The sequence below is a fragment of the Echinops telfairi genome, unplaced genomic scaffold (assembly GCF_000313985.2).
Source record: "Echinops telfairi isolate 266 unplaced genomic scaffold, ASM31398v2 ScPeMD7_9;HRSCAF=40, whole genome shotgun sequence".
In the NCBI taxonomy this organism is placed as follows: Eukaryota; Metazoa; Chordata; class Mammalia; order Afrosoricida; family Tenrecidae; genus Echinops; species Echinops telfairi.
Window position 1 is genome coordinate 21,767,009 of NW_022103906.1, and position 7,631 is coordinate 21,774,639.

The following is a 7,631-nucleotide window of genomic DNA, read 5'->3' on the forward strand; positions in this document are numbered from 1 at the left end:
CATTTACAATGATATGATTTTTTGTTCTTTGATGCTTGATACCTGATCCCTTCGACAGCTCGTGGTCACACAAGCTGGTGTGCTTCTTCCATGTGGGCTTTGTTGCTTCTGAGCTAGTTGGCCGCTTGTTTATCTTCAGGCCTTTAAGCCCCCAGATGCTATATCTTTTGATAGCCGGGCACGATTAGCTTTCTTCACCACATTTGCTTATGCACACGTTTGTCTTCAGTGATTGTATCAGGAAGCTGGGCACACACTGATATGATTTTTAGTTCTTTGATGTCTGATAACTGGTCCCTTCTACACCTCGTGGTCAGACAGACTGGTGTGCTTCTTCCATATGGGCTTTGATGCTTCTCAGTTAGATGGTCACTTGTTTATCTACAAGCCTTTAAGACCCCAGATGCTATATCTTTTGGTAGCCGGGCACCATTAGCTCTATTCAGCACATTTGCTTATGCACATGTTTGTCTTCAGTGATTTTATCAGTAAAGCGGGCACCCACTGATATGATTTTTAGTTCTTTGATGCCTGATAACTGGTCCCTTCTACACCTCGTGGTCAGACAGGCTGATGTGCTTCTTCCATGTGGGCTTTGGTGCTTCTCAGCTAGATGGCTGCTTGTTTGTCTGCAAGCCTTTAAGGCCCCAGATGCTATATCTTTTGATAGCCAGGCACCATCAGCTTTCTTCACCACATTTACTTATGTTCACGTTTTTCTTCAGTAATCGTGTCAGAAAGGTGTGCATCCTGGAATGCCAATTTAATAGAACAACGTGCTCTTGCATTGAGCAAGTGCTTGAATGGAGGCCCAATGTCCATCCGCTGCCTTAATACTAAACCTATAAATATATGCACATAGATCATGATTCGGCTTTCCTCCTGCAGTTCGCATTGTTGTGTCTGTTTTGTGTGACGGAGGCTGACTTTGTGGATTGGTGTTCGACATATGGGCTAATATTGGTCTTGTGGGCTTGGACAGCCCTGGGTTGGGATGTTTTCTTGATGTGCACTTATCCTTTATATAAAACTCTCTCTTATACATAAGAGTTTCTGTGGATTTGTTTATCTATGTACCCAGACTAACACATATACCTAGGTATGCACAGTGGTGTGGATGTGTACAACCTCCCATGTTTATTTAGCCTTCATTTGGCTTCTGTTGGCCACAGGCAGTACAGACAAAGAGAAGGAGTGCTGAATGGTATAAGTAATTGACGGAGAATGGGAATGAGCAAGTAGAACACCTCGGTGGCAGCTTCAAGGGTCCCTCATCTCTTGTAGTCACAGGGCAGATGAGGCTGAAGACTGGCCCTTGGGTCCCTTGGGAAGGTTGCTGAGGTTCAATGTCCATTACAATATGCTCATCCCCCCTCCCCACCCCCATCCCGATATCTCAGACCAAGCTAAGAGCACTGCTGGGGAAGACTTTGTTGGATCTGGACAAACGAACACCACTGAGGCTGAGAACTCGGGGCCTCAGCTCTCCTGCAATGCCCTGCCTGTGTGGACAAGCCCCTCTGGCACAATTCCAGCCTCCCTGAAAATTACCCTCAGAACCCTCCCATCTTGCCCCTTGGCTCTGGGCCCTCCCCAGTTTAATTGGCTGCCATATGCATCCCTGGGTTGGGTCTGACCCCTACCAGATTGCCTGGACCGTGCTCTGGGAATTTATGCATTTAGTAGCTTTTCCCCTGTGCCATTGTTATTTTTAAGCTTACCTCAGTGGACTCATGTTGTACTTGTCCTCTTTGGCTTGGCTTACTCTGCTTAGCATAATTTCCTACAACTCTTCCCATAGGACAATATGCTTCATGAGTTCATCGCTGCTTTTTGAAAGCACCCTGGGTTGGGTTGGGGGTATATTAGTTCACACAGTGAAAAATCGAGAGCTAAATCCTAGCTTTGCCACTACTGTGTGAACATGGGCAAGCTTTTCAATATGATGAAATTCAATTGCCTCTTGGGGAGGTTCCAGGTTGGATTAATTCACAAAGAACAAATATAACCTAATGCATAGGAGACACACAGCATATTTTAGTTCCTCTCACTACCTTGTATCTTTGAATCCTGCTGCCAAATCTTAAGGCATTGAGGTATTCTGGAGAGTGAGGGGAGAGTGGGTGTGGGGTTTGTAAAACAAACTTTCCACCATCACCCCATTTAGAATGGAGATAATAATTCTTTTGACCATAACAATAAAAACTCCCCCCACCCCCCCATCCACCCTTGATAGTCACCAAGAAATTCTACTTTTGGAGAGGAAAAAGATGCTGATGGAGATGGCCCAAAAGATATTTAGTCTGAAAATTAATATTGTGGACAAAAATCTCTCTGGATTTCATCCTGATAAAGTATACCATTATTACAAGAGCCCTCTGTCCTTAGACCTAGTATGGAGCTGATTTCACATTGGGCAAAATGTGACATTTTTGAGGTGGGCCTATGTTGGCCTTAACAGATATTTAAATGCCTTACTGAGGGACATGGATTCTATGCACAGGATATCAGGTGAGACTTATACTAATATTATGCTGTCTTTGTCAGCAAAAGTTCCCTGAAAGTCTAGCCTGCTGGTGAGGCGGTAGTCCAATTGCTGGGGTCGGGCGGCATGAGTTAGAACTAAGCTCTCCTGAAGAGAAGATTCCAAAGGCAAGCCCATGAAGCTCTCTATAACAGTAAGTCCTCTTCCAGGGAAGTCTTCTTCAAAGCCTGTGTTTATGACTTCTTTTCCAAGAGCTCCTCCGGTAAAATTCCATGCTTTCATTTGGCATTTTCTAGCCTAATAGAAATCCTTTTCTTGTGTGGTCACCCTGACCCTGTACTTCTCTCCAAGGCATTAGCAAACTGTCTTTTGTGGAGGCCACTCTTGTCCCAGTGCTGCTTCCTTTATGGTGCACAGAACTTGCAAAGCATTTTTTGTTGTTGTTTAGTTTTACTGCCTCACTGATTAATTTTATTCTTCGTAAACACAAGGGAAATTTGCAATACTTCGTACAATTGGGCCAAGTGAAATTAGTAGAAGGTGGCTTTTGCAGCAACAGGATTAAAATGTTTTCATTTACTCAGCCTCTCTACTTTTCTGCACCCCTAAATTCGTTTTTCAGCATTAACAGAAATGAACTAATCTTACTCTTCCTAACCGAAGTTGGGTTTTCATTAAAGGTATTCCTAATGGTAATTTCAACCAATTGTTAAATTTATAACCAAACAAAAATGTTCAGCCCTACTACAAGATAAAAGGAAGGAAACACCATTTGCATTATTCTCCACCCCCACCATACTAGAAGACACACTGAATCAATGCCCTAATTGAAATGGACCATTTCATCTATAAACCTTTCATCTATTCTGCTTGATAATTCTGGATTTGGAAGGTAATAGAAAGCTATAACAAAATAAAGTTTCAACCCACCATTCTGCATGAGTAACTGTTGCAGGTACAAAAAGCTGGAGTCTCTAATTTGAATTTTAAGTGAAAACACTCTGGAAGCCACAGGCCAGCATTTATTTATAAGCTGTGCCCTGAATTAGAATGTCTAGCCTCCTTTCATTATCCCACCCGAATTTAGAGAACTTCTCAAATTTGACATAACACTGAACACTAATGACAGAAGACCAGATACGCTGTAGGAAGACATTAAGACCAGCATATATAAAGAAAGCCAACGGTTAATAAGAAGACAAGAAAGAGGAAACGATCAAAGTGGGTGTCAGATGAGGTTCTGGACTGGATTCTTGGAGAAAGATTCATTAACATTTTATCATCTTCCATATATCATCCCAGGATATGCAGATGATACAACCTGCTTACTAAAAGTGAAGAGAATGGAAAGCACATCCTGGTGAAGGTCAAAGAGAACAACCTTCAGTATAGATCATATTTCAATGTAAAGCAAACAAACATCCTCACAATTGGCCCCCGAAGTAGCATCATGATGAATGGAGCAAGGGTTGAGGTTCTCAAGGATCGGCTTTAATTTGGACTCACCAGCATCCATGGAGACAACAGTCAAATAGCCTATTGCATCGGGAAACGCTGTTGCAAAAGACCTCTCACAGTGCTTAAAAGCAACGATGTCACTTTCAGGACAAATGTTTTCAGGAGTCAGGGACTAGATCCCCCAGGGTAAGAAGCATTGCTGTTGACCTGGAAACGAACTACACAAAAGCGACAAATAAGATTATATTTCACACCATCTCCAGTTTAACATTAAAGTCCCTATTATTATATGCACGTTCAGCGTTGTTGTTGTTGTAGGGGACCATAAAGAAAATATGTACAACAGTTCAAAACACTGTCTTGTCCTGTATCAGCTTCGCAATCATTTTTATGTTTCAGCAGTGCGTCAAGCACCTCATTGAAGGTCTTCCACTTTTTCTATGGACCTTCTACTTTACCAAGCATGATGAGAAATGTCCATTTTCCTCCACCTCATTCCCATCTATATGACTTTTGATAAAACCACAGAAACTTTATAAACAAAAAAAATGTCAAGATGTGAAACTGTTTCTCATGTTTCTCAATGTATCTTCCATTTAGGCCTACACACTTCTAATGGAGGTGTTTCCATGTCCCCAACTTTTCCCTAAAGAATTTTGTGCCTTTTGATTTTCACATCAAAATGGCAGTCTGGCATCCTCAAGAGACTCAAATCCTTTCCTTTTAAATGCTCTCTGTGCTTTGGAAACAAACGGAAGCCGGAAAAGACAAGGTCAGAGCTACAGAGTGAATGAAGTATGGTTTCCCAATAAAATTCTCATACACCAACCCGTGCTACCTTCAAAGAATGAGCAGATGTGTCATTGTGATAGAAAAACCCATCCTGAGCACAACTTCCCTGGTTTATCTTTCACCAGTATAGTTGTCAATTTTCTTACCACGAGTGCTCATGTCTTTCCTGTATCATCCAACCAAATATATCAAGTTTATCTCTTGGGAATTAAAGCACAGTTACTATAACCCTGAGCTGACCTCTCTCTTTGTATTTACCTGGCCCAGGAGATCCACTTGGAAGCAATAGTTTTGATTGACACTTTCTTGGCAGGCACTCTCTGGGGACAAAGTTAAGTATATTATTGAGAGACCTTGTCTGCATCCATCCACTGATCTTAGAGACTTGTTGAAGCATGTTTTGTCTGGAATAAACCAATACATATACAAAGTAGACCCCCATTATCAAAACTTCTTTCTTACTCTCAGGGCCGAAATCAGCAGTTCTCAACCTTTATGAAAGTAGACAGCCTCATCTTTCTCCCATCAAGCAGCTAGTAGATTTGAGCCAGCTGATGTTCAAACAGATGTTGTGTTAAGTGTACCACTTGATCCACTGTACCACCAGAACTAGAAACAAATGAGCCTAGCTATAAATCAAATAGCACACTTATATAGAAAACATAATTAATTTAAATCTCTGAATATGTAGGTTATGCATCATGTAAGCAACACTGAGCAACATGTGACCCTATCTACATCTGTAGTCGTATAAATTATAAATAGAGCTCAGAACCCTGAATCCAAGAACAGGACATAGTGGAGATACTGCGCTAAGTACGGAGCTTTGATCTTTCATCAGTTTTCCAGGTCCTGCATTTGTCTTACATCTCTCTTCCAGGTCCTGGCCCTGAGGTGACGGGGAGGGGTTCCATTGATCTTGTCTTTGGCACAGACTGCACAGATGCTACTGGAGCTGAGGAGCAGGATGTCCAGTCAAGGCCGATGCTCCAGTGGACAGGGCATCCTGAAAATGATACTCAGGCCCAAGGCTATATCTCTTCTCTCAACACAGCAGCAGTATGTTAAGTGACAACAACGTATAATGGAGTGCAAGCTATAAACAAGAAATCTCGAATTTTACAAGTAGACCTACTATTCTTAGTGTTCTAACTTTAAGACTTTTTGTTGGTGATCTAATATCAAATAAATGGGTAACTAATGCCATTGGGGTCCAGGGTTTTCAGGACAGGGAGGTACAAAGATGAATTAAGTGACCTGAGAAAACATTCTGGGGTGTTGTATGTGAATCAGAGGTGTAAGTATAAAATGTGTGCCTGTGGGTGTTTCTAAATACCATCCCCGGCAATAGGAATGAAATTCCTTGACTAATGCTGATTCCAGAGCAGATAAAGAACAAGATGGATAGCTGATGCCAGGGGCTCGAGTAGAAAGCAGATGTTTTGAGAATGATGATGGCAACAAATGTGCAAATGTGATTCCCACAATGGATGGATGTATGGATAAGCATTGTACGAGCCCCAAACAAAATGATTTTTTTTAAAAAGGACAAGATGGAAATGTGACATCTTTCTTGGCATCAGAGAGCAAACACATGTTCATAGACTGATGCATCAACAAGACAGAGGAGCTTAAATGGGCCCTCACCCAAATTTGGGACAATTTAAACATTATAAAGAATAACAATAGCAATAAACTACAACATGGAGTAAATGCATACATTAATGCCAATACTTCAAAAATAGGAAGAGAGATGGGAGATGAAGGGGGAGTAAAAGAACATAAAGGAAATCTCTTTCTACAGGAGAAAATCAGCTAATAAATATATAGAACAACTCATAACTGTAGAAAACTCCCCAATGTAATAATTGAGTCAGGCAAATATTATCAATTTATGCTAAACACTACAATCTGAAAGTATCACTGAAAGATCAGTTTTTAATTAGAGAAAGGTGGGTTGCTCTTCAATGGAATGATTTGGTGGCCACCAGCTCATCCAAATACTCAAGTACTGACATCCCCAATAAACCAGCTGACATTTGGGGTCTCCTTGAGAATTACAATGAGTGTACACACATCGCTTGTCCAGGGGGACAGACAACAGAAGCATGGATGAAGGGAGACGGCGGTCGGTGTAAAATAGGACAACAATAATAGTTGATCATTTATCAGTATAGTTGATTTAACAATATAGTTTATAATTTATCACGAGGGGAGGAGGGAAGGAGGGTAGGAAAACAAAGGAACTGATACCAAGGGCTCAAATAGAAAGTAAATGTTTAGAAAATGATGGTGGCAACATATGTACCAATATGCTTAATACCATTGATGTGTGGATTGTTATAAGAGCTATAAGAGCCTGCCCCACCCCACCCCAAAATGACTTTTTTCAAAAACCCACATCACTGTGTGGCATTTTCATAATTGTCGAACATGAGGAAACTATCTGAACAATCTTGTGGTGGTTGTGTTGTGAGACGCCCAGTCAGTTCCGACTCATAGCAACCCCATGCACAACAGAAGCAAACACCACCAGTCCTGCACCCTCCTCACCAGAGTTCCTATGTTTGAGCTCATCGTTGCAGCCACTGTGCTAATGCCTCTGCTGAGGGCTCTCCTCCTTTGCAATGGCACTCCCCACTGGCAAGTGTTATCTTTCTCCAGGCACTGGTGTCTCTTGATAAACATGTTCAAAGTACATGAGACAAGTCTCACCATCCTTGCCTCTACAGGATATTCTGGCTGTACTCCTTCCGAGACCGATCTCTTTGTTCTTTGGCAACACGGTATTTTCAATATTCTTTGCCAGCACAATAGTTCAAATGCATTGATTTTTCTTCCATCTTCCTTACTCAATGTCCAACTTTCACATGCGTATGAGGCCACTGAAAAGACC